Source organism: Leuciscus leuciscus, assembly GCF_965113295.1.
Source record: "Leuciscus leuciscus genome assembly, chromosome: 6".
Classification (NCBI taxonomy): Eukaryota; Metazoa; Chordata; class Actinopteri; order Cypriniformes; family Leuciscidae; genus Leuciscus; species Leuciscus leuciscus.
In genome coordinates, this window is record NC_138730.1 from 35,999,054 (window position 1) to 36,016,427 (window position 17,374).

The window sequence follows — 17,374 nt, forward strand, 5'->3', positions numbered from 1 at the left end:
TTTTCAGGAGCTAAAGGATAGTTTTGATCTAAATAACCAGGATCTATTCAGATACTTACAGCTGAGAGATTACTACTGCAAAGAAATTAAGGAGTTTTCTTCTGACGTGGTAAACCCTCTTATTGAAATAATGTGTGGCGCTTATCAACAAAAGACTAATAAGTTTGTGTCTAAACTCTATCGGAGTCTGATGGAGAACTTGAAAAGCACTACACTCTATGTAAAAGCAAAATGGGAGTGTGAATTAAAGGTTGTCCTCACGGAGGAGGAATGGTATCAAACATGTTGTCTACTCCAGACCTCCACCAACTCCCAACAGTGGAGAGAATTTAATTGGAAGTGTTTTATGAGGTTTTTCATCACTCTTTATTTGAAGAGTAAACAACTTGGGATACCTCAAGACTGTTGGAGGGACTGTGGTAGTAGGGACGCAAACCACACCCACATCTTCTGGACATGTCCTAAAATTCAACCATTTTGGACTATCGTTAACAATACTTTACAGAAGGTGCTGGGGTACAATATCCCAAAGGAATGTAAAGTTATGTTTCTCGGAAACATCACAGAAAGTGTGCGGAAGGAGGACCCTGGTTATCCAAGGTTTTATTATCTGCGGCCCGAAAGGCTATTACTAGATTTTGGCTCAAATCGAACATCCCAGATCTACAGCAATGGACAAGTTTAATTCAAAGCATTTTTATAATGGAAAAATTAACCTACACTATAAGGTTAAGAGAATCATAATTTAAGGAAAAATTGAGAAAATGGACCCATTTTCTGGCCCTAGAAACTGCATAACTGTTCTTCCCAATACAACTGTATACTGTGTGTTAATTTTGTGAGATTCTACTGATTGGGTTTCTAGTAAACTTGTGCAAAAGATGGTAGAAGTATTGTAAATGTAAGGTTTATTGATCAGTGATTCCGATGATTACAACTAGACTTATTTTTTGCTTCAATTGTACTAGGTACCTCCTCCTTGGCCTCCTCTGATTTTGTTCAAAGTATGTTACTTTTTTTCTTCTTTCCCCCCCCCCTTTTTGTTTTGTTGTTGTTGACATAAAACTCCAATAAAAATGAAAGTATATATAAAAAAAATATAAAAATAAAAAAAGCAAAATGGTACATATACAGTATAAAAATTACAGATATATCATAATCTAACCTATGTGTGGGAGAAGACATCCCACCTGCAGATGGCAATATGATGTGTGATGCCAACAAGGTTATACTTTACAAAATATAATGAAATAAAATGAAGCAAAATATATATATATATATATATATATTTATTTATTTATTTATTTATTTATTTATTTATTATATATATATATATATATATATATATATATATATATATATATATATAAAATAAATAAATAAATAAATAAATAAATAAATAAATAAATAAATAAATAAATATATATATATATATATATATATATCTTTTAATGCAGATAATGGCTTCATTTCCAATGGCAGTCAGTCCTCGTGCCCTTTGCTTTCACAACCCTTTCCCACCAAAATGGTAATGTGCCAGAAACTTTGCAAATTTAATATTTTCTATCTCTTTAATAACTATATAACTAAGAACATCATATCATGTGTGTTTACCACATACAGCATGTAATGAGAAATATAATTTTGTAAATACCCTGACAATTTAAGGAGACTAATAGCACTGAATAAAACAAATATTTTAAAATGTTGTGTGCATCCATATCCCCAGGTAATCCCTGCTGTGGCAGTTGAGGAGTCAGCAACACACTGTCACTTCGAGTCTGTTTCTCAGGCTCATGGGAAATCAAAGAAGAGAAAGGAAAACAGAGACAGAGAGGGAGCAAGAGCAGGAGAGTGGAAGGCGGAGAGAGAGAAGGATCACACAAAACAAACAAATTCTGCACAGTTGTGGCAAAGTGGCAAACGTTTCCTTCCCACCCTCAGAGAAGTTCAGCATTTTTAACACGTAAACATGGCAGTTTTATATATACTGAAAAAAATATGTTTGTAATTGTTTCAAAACATCACATTTTATGCAATTTTACTGTAAATACTGTCTAAACCTTTGGTTTTTGCAAGAAAAAAACTATGAATTATATAATTTATTGTAAAAGAAAAACCCAAACAAACAGTAAAAGGACATTCCCAGAGGTCCTTGTGTTGCACATCACATATAATAAAAAAAATATTAGACAGAATTTTGTTTCTTATTTTTGTTATCAGTAATGTACATTAGTATGTTTTGTGTTAAATTTTGTTATTTAGTTAATTGCATTATTTTAGTGTCATGTATGCTACCCTGATGGTGTTTTCTATTTGTATATACAAACCTGTGTACATCTATGTACGGGCTTACAATGAACTTTGATTCATCGTGGCTTTCTATTGTGCCACCTGTATTATTGTGTTGTTTATCTGTATATTTTTAGGTAAAAAGGCAGATTTTGATAGTTAAAGTATCACTTTAAATAACATATATATATTTTTTTGTAACATGCATGTTCTGTTTTGGTTTAGTTTCATTATTTCATTGTGTTTTGGTTCCGTTTTCCATGTTCTCGTTTGCCTGTGTTCCATAGTTAGTCTCATTGGTTGTAAATTAGTTCTACGCACCTGTTTCTGTTCAGTTGATTACTCTCCCTTGTATTTAAGCCCTCAGTTTCCCTTGTTTCATTGTCCGGTATTGTTTGTACCTGAGCTTCTTCCCTGTGATTCTCAAATGTGTTCTAGTGGAATTTAAGATGCACAGGTTTTCGTCACAATCAAGTTTCCATAAAGAACATGATTGTTACTCTAAACGCGACTACTCAATAAAATGCTCCGTTTTTGTTTAAATCTCAGGCAGGGTCTGAAAATGGGAAGAAATTTTTTAAACACAAATATTTGAGCTTCCGCTAATATCAGCCAACCTTAATTTGACTTTCCTGGGATGAATCTGAGTTGGGTTGGGAGGGAGAGATCTCCGCTAGAAATATCCCTTCTTCAGACACCCATAGCGCTGGACATTTTAATCAGGTTCACTTCAGCTTACACTCAAAACTAATCAGTCTTTCTGCATGCAACCTGTAATTTGGATAATTGTGTTATTTGGCAGTGGATCCACCAGCTGGGAAGTTCTCTTTGCAAATGTCAAGAGCGCTGCATCTTAAAGTGGCATGGGACAATCAATAGGCAATTTTTATAGAGATGTTGTAAACACTTAACCCTGTTAAGTCTAACTTTTGAAATAATAGTGAGAAAATCAAGTTTTTGAAAAATGGAAGAGTTTATTGAACTTTTAGACAAAATTTATTAAAAAGTTTGCATATATGTTTTAATTAAAGGTACAATATGTAAGATTTTTTGTAATAAAATATCCAAAATTCACTTGCACAGTGTGATATGATGATTCACCTGCAGTTGTGTACTTACACTATCCCAAAAGTTCCCAAAAGATTTTTAATTTCAGAGAAATTCCAATTTTAAATAATGGAATAATAAATAATCTCATCCCTGGTCATTTTCGCCAGTCAATGACGTAATATCCGCGTTATCCCTGGTTTCCACTTGTACTGCCATAGTAACCATGGCGACAGACGTGGACAACTGCGTTACGTCTAGCGGCACGCTCACGCTGTTTTTGTTTCGTTCAAATATCATGGACCATGGCAAGCAGACTTTGGGACAAAAAGAGAACTAAATCGAGGATTAATATTAGCATGACGTTTTTGAGATGCCAAGAGCTCCATGTCCGCGACTAACTTCGACTTGTCAGAGACACCGTTCTTGCGTGTACTTTATTAGACAGGTGAGAAAATGTACATAAAACGAATCAATGTTATATAGCTCAACATGATGAAATGTTAGAATATGATCAGTATGTTATTCTAATGCTGATCTAGCTTACAGCTAGTCTCATACAGCCAACAAACTAACACATAGAATAACATTATAACTTTCAAGACACTCAAATGCAGTTTAGTGTGATAGTGTAGACCAAGTGAAACAGCGATGCGTTACCTCACAAGTTTAATTCGTCAAATAAACTAACCTGTGTGAGTAGTAATTCTGCACTTGCGGGTAGTATCTCCCAATAATATGTCTTTATGATTATGAATATGATTTTATATGATCAAATTCCTGTAGGTTTTTTTTTTTTTTTTTTGGGGGGGGGGAGCAAAACATATAATGCAATGCAACTCGATGATGATTGAGAGATGTACAAACAATCCTTCATCAAAAGCCTGATGTACCATATTTGATATTCGCAGGATTTTCATAAAAAATTCAAGTAAACCTAAGTTTCTTCAATCCAGAAAGTGTTCAACTGAAAGACCCAAATGAGAATGTTTTTTCAAAAACTAAACTTGCACAAAAAAAAAAAAAAAGTATAAACTATTAATCAGATGACAGAGGGCATTGTGTGTAGATTTTATCATGTTGATCAGAGGCCTTAGAAATGTGTGAATCAAATATGATACTGTATTAAATGGTTGAGCAATGCTGTTTCATCTCTTTTGTGTGTTTTGTTACCAAGGAGGTCTATGAGGTTTGTAGTACCTCAACGTATGACCTTCCAAGTCAAGGCTCCAACCAAAGTTTTAGCTCTTTAATCGTACTAAATATGATTACTCTGGTTTCTCTACAGACATGATAAATTATGGTGAAAAGCCATTTAATTCTCATTAGATTAATTGGCGATGCAGTAACATGCATCATTAGACCGATGCTGACAGCAGAGCAGGTTTACATCAGTAGTTACTTACAATAAATCTCACTGCAAATATGGATTTACAACAGTTATTTGCATGTAGACTCAATATTTATGAAAATATTTTGATGCTAAAATTGTACCACAGACTTATTCACTGTATCTCCGCAATATTTTGTGAGTGCCAACCCAATGTCTAACGGATCTCGGATCAATCCTAGCGCTTTCCCTCTAATGGATAATCTCATATTTCTCCAGGGACAATGGAACAATGCAGGAGTGTAGATGTGCCTCAGGCATGGGCTTGCATCTGTCCCACAGCACAATCTAAGAGGCTTTTAGTTGTTTTCTGGAGTTTGAGGTCAGCATCATTCCTTCTTATAGTTCCTCACACCTCCAGATTCCAGCTCTAATTTCACAGTCCACACCTCCTGAAAGCCGCACCTAAAATGCAATGATCCAAGAAGCCTCTTAAAGTATTGCAGTTAGATTGCTTTTTAAAAGAGGTAAGGTCTTACACAGTGCATTATCAAAATCAGCAATGTCTTTAGCCATGATTGACTCTATATGTGTGAAAAACTTTGGCTAGTTTGAATCATAGCATGCTAAATGCGTGTAATATCTGCATTAAACAAAAATAATGATTGTGCTAATGGAACACATCAAGTTTTTGTAACATTGTAACCTTTTTCAGAGAATATATCTATAGATTTTCTTACATCAGTGGCATTTATTTCTTAATAAAAGAATAAACATCACTATATATTGTACGGTTTGTTTAAAAAAAAAAACTTTATACACTATAATACTTCCACTATATAAAGATAGATTTCATAAAATAAGTCTTAAAATATATTCTTCTGAAGTCAGATGTCTGATGGTTCTTTTTTATTAACATACCTAAAAGATGTCTCCTGTGGTGTTTATTTATTTTGAATAAAAAATCAAGACAAAAAAATATCGATATACACAACCACCAGTGAGATTTTTTGGAAGAAATCAATACTTTAAATCAGCAAGGACACACTAAATGTGGATGTTAAACTCGTTAAAGTGGTTTCCACAAAAATATTAAGCAGCACAACCGTTTAACATTGATAATACTAATAAATGTTTCCTGAGCACCAAATCAGCATTAGAATGATTTCTGAAGGATTATGTGACAATGAAGACTGGAGGAACAAATAAAAAATTTAAAAATGTTAAAATAGAAAACTTTCATTTTAAATTGTAATCATATTTCACAGTATTACTGTTTTTACTGTATTGTGATCAAATAACTGCAGCATTGATGAGAACAAGAGACTTTCAAAAACATAAAAAATCACATCAAATCATCTGTTGAACAGTTGTGTGTGTGTGTGTGTGTGTGTGTGTATATAACAAACTTTTTCCAAACTTCGGCTTAAAAGTTTTTAGAAGAATCTCGTCTTGCCTTATTAGTGCTGAGCGTGTGAAATTGGTTTTGTAGGTGTGATTTCCTTCTACCCAAAATAATCCCCACTTGCCCTTATTACAGCTGTGCTGCGCTTGATGGCTTACTCAAATGTTAAACGTGACCTTTTACGAGACATTTAAGGTGGGGACGCGGCTGATGTGTTTGTGTATTTCCACGACAGCTCCGCGTGAGACGTGCAACAGCATGCGTCCTCTGAGTCATATCTGAATAATGTTCCTTTGTTTACACTGAGTGACACCGCAAATTGTAATACGCAAGTGCAAAATATACCATAATTGAGAGAGAAACCTACTGGATTAGGTTTTTAAACAACATGTCAAGTTATCCATTAGCCAAGAGACGGATAACTAAAGGAATTCACCCTCATACAATAAAGAACTCAGGCATCACATTAAGCACTGTCATACTGCATTTTTAATTAGCATAACTGCTTACCATCGAGACTGCTTGAGTCTGTGAGGAAGTGAGTGGCGTTTACGGCCTCAGCGTGATTCATCTCATCTTCTACTCCACAGTCCACAACCATTAAAACATAAGATCTGTCTGTATTAACTGCTGCTATAAATGGCCATTGACCCAGCTTGTTATAGAACAATTATAGCATCACTCGGGCAACAAGCTAGGAGCTTCTGACTAGGAAGTTATAACTGGAGCCCAATGTGTGCAGGTATATGAATTTCTGTCATGACAACTTTTAGAGTGTTTGGCATGGTAATGGATATAGCAATGTTGTTATGTTTGGTCTTGGGGAAATAGATCTGCTATACTGCTGCTGTTGTTGTTACTGCTGCTTCAGAGCAAGAATCGGACTTGCTACTGCCAATACATACACGACACGCTGCTGGTGTACAATATAGCATACATTAATTACTCCAATTTACCCATAGCAGATCTATACAGGTGGAGCTGGGGAAGGAGGAGGGTTTCTGAAAGAGCGCCACAAGTGCTACAGAAGATTCTAACATTACATAACACATAATAACATGAACTAACAATGGAAAATAGCATTTATCAATCTTAGTTAATGTTAATTTCAACATTTACTAAGACATTATTCAAATCTAAAATATTTTTAATGAACCTAAGCTAACATGAACTAAGAATGAACAGTTGTATTTTTATTAACCAACTTTAACAAAGATTAATAGGAGTGGAAACAATAAAAGCTGCATAAGTCACGGTCCATGTGCCTGTAATTATCAGCCTATTTAATACCCTTTAAATACCTTATTAACACTATTAAATATCTGTTAGGCACTTTAAAGCAAATCCCTTTCCTAGCTGATATGCAATAGGGAATGGGAGACGAATGAGATTGGGAAAAGGCGGATTCAAACTTCACACCAAAAGCTTTACTGAAAAACAAGACCAAAAATACTGATAGATACACTACCGTTTAATAGTTTGAGGTCAGTTAAAATGTTTTTTTAAAGAAATTAATTATTGTATGCACCAAGGACACATTCAATTGATCAAAAAAATACATTGTTACCAAAAAAATGTATTTTAAATAAATGTTGTTCATCAAAGAATCCTGATTTTTTTTTAATCTCTGTTTCCACAAAAAGCAGGACCTATTTTCAACAAGATAACAATAAGAAATTATTCTTGAGCACAACATTTGTGTGCAATTTGCATCAGATTGTGAACAGACTGTGGCTGTTCCATAGGAAGCTGAGGCTAGTTAATATACTGCAAAAAAGAAAGAAAAAAAAAGTAGTACATAAAGATGTACACTCTCAGTCTCAAGCTCTTGCTCTCTCTCAGTCACACACACCACACAAATAGCATGCAATTTTCATGCTTTTAGCATCATTTGATGTTTAAGTGGCTAAAAACCTTGGAACAGAAACAGAGAGACTGCAGTAACTCTCAAGCTTTCTCAAATGGTGATACCTAAGAAAACAAGTATCACTCGCCTCACCATTCACCTCTTAAATGTCATTTTTATGCTTATACTTTAAGAGGACATATTCCTTAGTGTGCAGAACACAACGTCTTCGGTAGTGATTAAAATGTATCACCAAAAAATTTGTAAAAAGATATTGCATGAATAGCATGCATATCTGAATATACCTAATTGAAAGATGTCTGCTCTGGTATGTGTCAAAACCTCCATTTACACATATTTATGTCGATTTTTTTCTTGCGTAATAGATACTCAGTTGTCTGATGTAAGTTTAACCCTTGTGCACCTGTTTCTGAGAGGAATTAAACTATTAGATTGTTAAAGTGTCTTATTCAAAGAAATAACATGTGAGTCCCTTCATGTTGAGGACTCATGACTATCACAGTAGTATAAATACTGTAAACGTTCAATACAGGTTTATTTGATTTAATTTTTCTTTTTTAGAATTCTCAATGACTTATCACAAAAGCCCCTTCATAATCTTCACTTTTTTTTAGGTCCTTCCCCATTCAACTAGCAAACCAATCAATTCCCGATGGACAAAATCAAGTCCCGCCCTACATTTTATTTTTTTTCTTGTTTGAGAAGCCGTTTTACTCAGATATACGTCACAATAGGAAAAACACAATTACAATTTTTGTTTCATGCTGACTTTAACAGAAAGGATGGACTTACATTGTTACAGTTGCCATAATGAGTGATTTCTGTCTGTGTCCTCCTATATTGTCTCTGCTTGTAGTCATAGTAAGCAGTACTCAACTTGTGTATTCATGCATAAGTATCATGTAAAGCCTTCAGATACTGAATACTGAACTTTCTGTGAAATTCTTGAAGTGGATTAAACAATATTGTCGTCTTATGTTCTTGTGGCTGATATAGTACCAACAAATTCTGATAATCTTTTCACAGTTCACTCTAACATTCCAATACATATCAATAATCTTTTCTAAATCTCAGATAAAACAGGGAAGAGAGAGTGGTCATACTGCCCCTTGGACCAGATAATTCGTTCAGGTAAAATAGAGTCATCAGTCAAATCTGAAAAGGTCATTGGCTGTGGCACTGTGACAAGCCCTTTCCAGAAAATCCATTAATCTCCAAATTCAAATTGTCATTCTTCATCCTTATTACAGCAGGGTCCAGTTACCATCCAGCTGCCGACCCAGGCATCCTCATTTCCATATACTAGCCTCATCATCAGAAGGCCTCTACTGAGAGGATTAAAGATGACAATAGAAAGAGAGAGAGAGAAGGGAAAAAATTAATGACTGAAAGAAGGGATGAGTAGATGAGGATGATCCTAGTGAGCTGCTTCAGTGTCTACTGTATTTAGGACACCTTCTAAAGGTGTGGTCACATGTTGCTCTGCAAACTTTCACAGGCTAAATCCAGTCATCCCAATAGGAATCCGCAAGATCAGGAGTTTCGCGTGAGGGCGAAAATGAAAAACTATACGAAAATTCATTTTGAAAACTCTGGGGTTGCATTTCAGTGCAGACAAACCAAAACTGAGACTTTTGAAAACGAAGGCATTGCTGCCCACATTCGCTCCCTGATTGGGTCTTCTGGATAATTGCGTATCCTTCCATGATTTGTGAATCCCCTATCATTTGATCATTACGGTCAACAGCTCTGTAACAGGCCAGCCTCGACAACAGGGTAAACAATAACATGGAGACAGAACTGCAAGCTTATGTGCTGACTTTGTGCTGAATGGTCATGTGACGTGTTTTCGTTCGTGTAGTGTGGATGGAGATCTTTTCTGAAACGCAGTGGAAACTCCAGAATGGACGAAGATCACAGTGTTAAAACGAAAACGCAGTAAGACCTTGATTAGCTGGTTCAGGTGTGTTTACATGGGATTGGAGCACTGGAAGACACCTCTGTTTTAGATAAATAACACCATATTGCAACACTTAGGTCCTGTTTACACTTGGTCACTTCATAAGTTTTTACTGATCGGAAATCTGATTTGTTAAAACTGTTCCATTTACACTTGGCAACATAAATGTGCCTCCGCAAAACGAATATAAATCCGATCTTCAATTCCCGCGCTATATGCAAATCTAATGGAGTTCTCGTCGACAAAAGCAACAGATATGCACTGCATTTTATATATCATAAGCTAATTTCAATATCAAAGACCACAAGAGGAGAGCGAGCAGCATCAGCACTGGTACGGTAATTTAGGCCCACTACTTGAACATGACTTTGTGTTGAGCTTCAGAATGTGACGCTGAACTTTCAGTTTCATTTGTAGCAGTTTGTGAGTTGGCTTGCTGAAGAGATACTCAGCAACTCATCTGCAAAGGCCAAATCTGTGGCGAATGCGATGCATGTTGCATTATCGCTGTCATATCTGGCTACCAGTAGCCAGTAGCCCTATAACACGCTCTAATGCGTTTATTTTCTTACCATTTTGGAAGGAGTAAAAGTTACATATGGTTTCAACAACCAGATGCATTTACCCTTGTCCAGTTTTGTCAGGAATGCATTTCAAAACATCTCCTGAAGTGGTTTGAGTGATTGGATTTAAATCTGTCTCGAAAGCTTTTTTCAGGGCATTTACACCTAGTCTTTTCCAATCGGATAGCTATCCGATCAGAGAAAATGCATGATGGTGTAAACAGGCTCTTAGGTGCATCAGTACTTCACAGTTATTATAGGCTACTGTATATGTATATATAAAATAAATAAAAAATGTATGTAAAACTCTGTTGTGTGCTTATATTAGGGAAGATGACAGTTCACAGGTCTCTATTGGCATATGTATGCCCCTTGCTAATTTTGATTTTTGTCTAACCCTGTGAGACTATACAGATCAAATTAGGCTACAGTATACTGAAATGAATTGAATGTGATCACAATGAATTGAATCCTTGGGGTCTGATGCAAAATGCCATGCACTGACATTTTAAATTATTATTTTTTTAATGCATTGTACCAACAGAGGCCACTTTATCTGCTCTACACTGCTACACACTAACAAAGGTTTTCTTATAATCTAAAGAATAATTGGAACGAACATAATCAAATGAACATTCTGATACTATCCATTCACATCACATCAACCCGTATGACTTTGTTTCTTCCGTGGAACACAAAAGGAGACCATTTTAATAATGTACTGATTTTCCATGCAATTAAAATGAGTAGGTAAGAAATAGCCTAGTTAATAACAGCTTCATAAAAAAGAAAACAAAAGCTTTTATGGATGGATGGATGGATGGATGGATGGATGGATGGATGGATGGATGGATGGATGGATGGATGGATGGATGGATGGATGGATGGATGGATGGATGGATGGATGGATGGATGGATGGATGGATGGATGGATGGATGGATGGGATGGATGGGATGGATGGAATATTCACACAATCAAATTTATTTAGAAGATGAACAGTCGTATGGACCACTTTTACAGATAGATAGATATCTAAACTAGATAGACACTAAACTAGTGTCTCTGCACACCAAAATTCCATTTGTGTGATGACGCCGTCCAAACACAGCAGCCCTGATCCCTTCAAAGATCTCTCCCGACCACAAAGAAAACCTCACACATTTCAGGCACTCAGCACGCTCGGAAAGTGCAGACGGTTCATCTAGCCCAAGAGCCTGTTTGTACAGCAGGTTATGGGCAAAAAAAAAAAAATCTTTATGCAAGCTGTTTCTCCATACAAACACACACGCGGTGCAGCTCCAGAGCTCACTGTCATTACAGATGACAGCATCACCCAATGGGAGTCAGCTCCACTGAAGAGGGATGGCACCCGGGGTTGAGAGGGGTTTGGGAAGCGGGGGGTGGGTTGTTTGAGCTGTATGGATTCATGGATGGATGGATACATGGATGTGAAGGGAAAAGAATGCATGGATGGATAGTGCGGGGAGGAATGACAATGGAATGAGAGGGCAAAGCCTGCCGCATATGCAGGAAATGAGCACATGGGGCGCTGGGCTGAACACTACACCGTCTGGTAGGCAATTACTAGGCATGTGTGTGTCTTCCCAGGTTAGGTCTTAGAGCACAGAGAGCGGCTGTGACAGATACACACACAGCTGTGGGAGGGGAATTGTGCTGTGACCAGACTTCACTGTACTTCCAGTGCTTGAGAATGGAAATCTAATGGATGCACAGTGTGGTTCTTCTTTGTCATCGAATTTTTCAACTCTCCCTGTTTTTCATCAGCAAAATCACAAGCAAAAAACAATCAGGATCTTGAGAAATAGCGTGGCATTTACTATGGTTCAGCTGTTTTATTTGCAGTTAAAAAGTTGTATGGTTTGGGCAGGGATATTAGCTCTTTAATTAATGCATAAAATGTCAGATATTTTATCAAATGTTTTCTCTAAATGCAAGTTAAGATCTGGTTTGCATCATTTGCAGATCAAAAAGAACATAATGACAATCCTTATTGGCTTATGGCACCACCAGAAGTCAAACAGTCCCAAACCTAAACTGTGATGTGAAAGGTGGCAGAAATGAAAAACATACCATAATGAACATTATGCTCAACATTATGCTCAACAACAGAACATTAGCTCTTTAATTAATGCATAAAATGTCAGATATTTTATCAAATGTTTTCTCTAAATGCAAGTTAAGATCTGGTTTGCATCATTTGCAGATCAAAAAGAACATAATGACAATCCTTATTGGCTTATGGCACCACCAGAAGTCAAACAGTCCCAAACCTAAACTGTGATGTGAAAGGTGGCAGAAATGAAAAACATACCATAATGAACATATTTACATGTATCTTTAAAAAATCTGTAGAAATATATTTAAAAACAAATAAATAAATAAAACAATGCAGTACTTGAGAATCAAAATTAACTTAAGATTCTAAGACTTTTTTAATAGTTTGTATCTTAGGTGTATTATTGTGCTACTGCACTGATATTTATTTTTCTGTTGTTGTTGACCAAATACACCTGAAAAGATAAATTCTTAATAAAAAACTTTTCTTTTCTTTTTTTTTTGCGCAAAGAACAAGAGTGTATGCAGCAGCATAGGAATCAATTCGTAACATAGGGATATGCTACGCAATACATTTCAAGTTTTTTTATGAAAGAAATGGGCATTGTAATTTAAATGGGCATCATAATATTATGATATATGCTGCATATATGATATATACTTTTAAATGACTGTCAATGGAGAAATATGCTAACAGCAGGCAAATACTAGTTCTACCAATAGGGACTAACTGTCAAAGCTAACCAGCCAAACCTAACCTAATTTCCACACTACAGCAAAATATACAAATAGTATCTTTATTAAGAAACTAGCTTAAACCCATTTGGGGGGGTGAAAATACTTTTGCACAATTCTGTATAAAAGGGCCAAATCTTCTCACTAACCTCTCAAAGGCACAGCCGTCCAGGAAGCAAATCTGTACAAGAAGTACCCAGGAGCTGCATGGGAGGCTCTGGGCAGATTTAAAAGAGAGAGATGAATGAAGTCAAAATGGGTGAGTCAGTGCCTGGAGTGTCTCATGGTTTTCAGTGTGTCATTGCTGATTACTGTAGCACACTCCAGCACAATCAGGTTTATTAATCAAGAGGAAGATAGAAGCTATGGGGACGAGACGATGACCCTTCAAGCTGTTCGTGAAGTGTGAGTGGACCTGCCTCATATCACTGCCACACTGAATTTCTGTAACGGGGAAAGGAACGGATATAAATAACCATGTCCCTGCTGGACTCTAACTGTAGAGTCTGGATGAGTTATTTTAACATCCTAGCACAGTGAATGTGTTAGTATAGGTGAAGAAATCAAACATGGTTAGTTAAAAAAAATACATGATTTAAAGACTAAGAAATTAACTGAATTAACTGCACCCACTGATAGCACAGTTCAAGACAAAAGAAAATCAGAAAAAGGATAAAGGTACAAGATTATCAGTGTTTACCATAATTTCTTTAAGACATGAAGATTTTTTTTCATCTGAGTATTTGCATTTAACAACACTTTTAGCCTACAGTACATTTTGCCATTCAAAGAAAATGGCAACAGATCAAAATAAAGAAAGCTGCCATAGCAAAACATAATGAGGTTTCAAAAAATATAGTATTTGCAGACTGTCTTTGCTGAAACAGACCATAGATTAGACACAGGACTTAATAAAAAGACATAATCTTGGAAATCTACTTACAAAGACTTAACATAAATTCCACTTAATTCAGTAGAGGCTTGAAAGCGCTGGACATGTGTAAACTCGGATTATCTTTAGCTGAACGTGCTTGTTTTTTCCTCTATCAATGCTTTCAAATGTTTTGTCAGTTTTTTCATATTAGTGTGTATCTTGTGGTAGCGCCTCCTGCTGGTGGGGAGGTTTACTGCTTGAACTCAGTGCAGGATAGGTTAGCATGGCCCAGTTAGCCCCTGCTGGAAGATGTTGTAACTACATCATCTTTCTCGTAGAATAATTATTTCAGAATTTCCTTATATTATAGATGTTTTAGAAGTGCCTGATTTTTGGAGGCTTATATTATATTATATTATATAATATTATATTATATTATATTATATTATATATTCAACTTTTTCGTATTTATTCATTTCTGTTTTACAGATCAATTTCACACAAAAAAAAAAAATCCATCCGTGAAATCCAATGATACAGACTCAAAAATGTGTTATTTTTTACAGTTTCACATCAATATGTTCATTCTCCGATTTATTTGATTTGCGAAACCTTTTCAGAGAGAAAGGTACATGTCCCCTGGTGTAAATCTCAATTAACCCCCTTATGGGAGGACAATTAAAGGGGGGGAAAAGAATGAAATGTTAATCGTCATTCAAATTAAGAGGGTTATATCAGGTCATTTTTTTATTCTTTTCGGTGGCTGCGCCCAGCCAAGAGCCACCGCGCCTCATAGTTTGGCCACTAATTGAAGCCCAGCATGAAACTAAGGGCTAAAAATATATTAAAACTGTCAATGTGCCCTCTATTAGTTCATTCGACTCACAGCGGTAACGCATAGAGCTAACTGCACTGGTTATACACCTCAAGGTTATAACAGCAAAGTGAGAGAGTAAGACAGCAAGACTGAAAGACGATTATTTACTGGACTTTCTCCTCATGACCTTTTACTGCTGTTGGACTTAACAATTATCTTGTGTTGCTATAATTAAAAAAGCTTTGCTTTCTTACTGTTACGTTACGACCTGCAATACTTGCATTTGTGTTGTTGAGCTGTGTTCTTTCTCTCTCCTTTTTCTTTCTTGCTCTATCTCTATCACAAGTAATTATTGCAATTTCGCATAAATTAAAGAAAATAAACTTACAGTTTCTATATTCAGCTGAATTTACAACAGCAATGTTCAATACTTCACACACAGCAAACCAAATGTTTATGTTTGCAAGACATAAAAATACATGCCATGTTGTTATTACATCTTACGTTTATTGGACATGTACGGTAGGCTACATGCATGTAATAACAACCTGGCACTAGCCTGAAGTGACAGTTAGAACGTCAGCTGGCCAGAAACTCTCTGACACAGACACTAGCTCGCTTGTCAGACCATTTTGCTCACTCCCAGGCCTTGGTGAGGGAGGAGAAGCATTTTCATCCATTCATCCCATACTTCCATCAAACTTTCTTTAGCTGTGTACATGGCGTACTGCTTTGATTTGTAAGTGACGACAGTGAACCTTTTGGTGTCACTCAAACAGACACTACAGAGAGACTGTGACTATCTCTAACAACACAGACTATCTCCCAACTATATATTATGTTCATAAAAACATCATCAGTCCTTTGTTTGACATGCAATGCTTTAGTATTTTTTGTATTGTGCACAGTTAGATGGGGTAGGGGGGGGACTAGCGGTGCAAATCCTGGCCATAATAACAAAACACCATCATTTTGTTCCTAAATAATGCAATAATGACTTGCATTTCTAAAAGTATCAGCTTCTGTGCTGATACTTTTAGAAATGCAAGTCATTATTGCATTATTTAGGAACAAAATGATGGTGTTTTGTTGCTAGACTGCTGTGTAGTCTATAAATGTGTTTCATATTTCAATAAAAAACTAGTCAACGCCAGAAGGCTGTCTTTCAGTCTCAAGGGATCTAAATACTTTTATTATTTCACCTGATAATTTGATGCATAAATAGACAGACAGGCTGAACCAAGCTAATGATCTGATGTTGTTTTAAACCAAAGATCAATGCATTTAATTGGTTTAGGTTACAGTAAGCGATAGGGGTGTAACGGTTCACAAAATTCACGGTTCGGTTCAATACGATACACTTGTTTTTACATTTTGTTAAAAATTAAAAATAACATAGTAAAGTATGATTTATTTATTTTTTTACTTTGAGCAATGATGGAGCAAAATAGACTCTTCTTAGGAGCATATAAAACAAAACAGCTCCTTGGAAAAAATTAAATGTAACCTAATATTGTAGTAGTTATAAACAAAGGTCTATTTTAGTTCAGATTAACATTTGAGGGCAGCAATTTTATTCATAATGTCAAAATAAAACCGACATAATGTTACTTGAAAGCATTATAGCCTACTATTCCTGCCAAACTTCCATGGTTGCAGTTAGCTACTACAGTAAATCCATGGTAAATGTTGCAGATCTGTGGACACTGGATAGTTCATTCATGGCACAATGTTTCTTCCTGGTTTCGACGCGCTGTTTGATCCGTTAATAACGGAGAAATTTGAATGTTTCTCTCTAGATCGGGCAGCAATGTTATTACTTAAGTGGCGAATTCAAATGATTTCTTTACTGGATCTCTTAGCGCTGTGTAGTAACAGTGTCGCTTGATCAAGATCGGCTCGCGCTGCTTTGGTCCAAACTGATAAACGGTCCGTCAACCACACAATAACGAGTAGCTCAGTTTCGTTCCGCTTACATTACGTTTGCCATTTGATGTTGGACAATGTTGTGGTTGCGCCGGCGTCTCTTACTGTATGAGCGCGCTTGCCACGCGTGACCCGCCTACATTTGAAATAATGAAATTTTGGTCGGCAGGAAAAATGGTCCAACGAACTGTTCGGTTTGAAAATGCGTACCGAACACCGAACCGAAAGCCTCGTACCGAACGGTTCAATACGAATACGTGTCGTTACACCGCTAGTAAGCGGTTGTCAGGCCTTCCCACTTCGGTCTCTCCATCGTTGTAAAGCTTTTCTAATATGAACGTGGGTCGTAAAGCTAATTGCCTGATCATAACCTTCTTTTTACAGGGATATTTCTCTGATCTTTTCTTTTTTGTAATGTCTCTCAGCCATCTCTCTTTCTACAGTCTTTCTTCAATTCTCCCTCTTGCTCGCTCTCTCTCTC

At 36.2% G+C, this 17,374-nt stretch overlaps 1 protein-coding gene across 1 annotated transcript in view; it reads left to right on the forward strand.

Moving 5' to 3' along the window:
- LOC309501506 (uncharacterized protein) overlaps positions 1–17,145 on the forward strand; it is a 496,325-nt gene extending 479,180 nt beyond the window's left edge. Inside the window, exon 2 of the mRNA XM_082173669.1 lies at positions 16,682–17,145. The gene's annotated coding sequence lies outside the window, so the exon portion shown is untranslated. The remainder of the gene's footprint in view (positions 1–16,681) is intronic.
- The last annotated feature ends 229 nt before the right edge of the window (positions 17,146–17,374 follow it).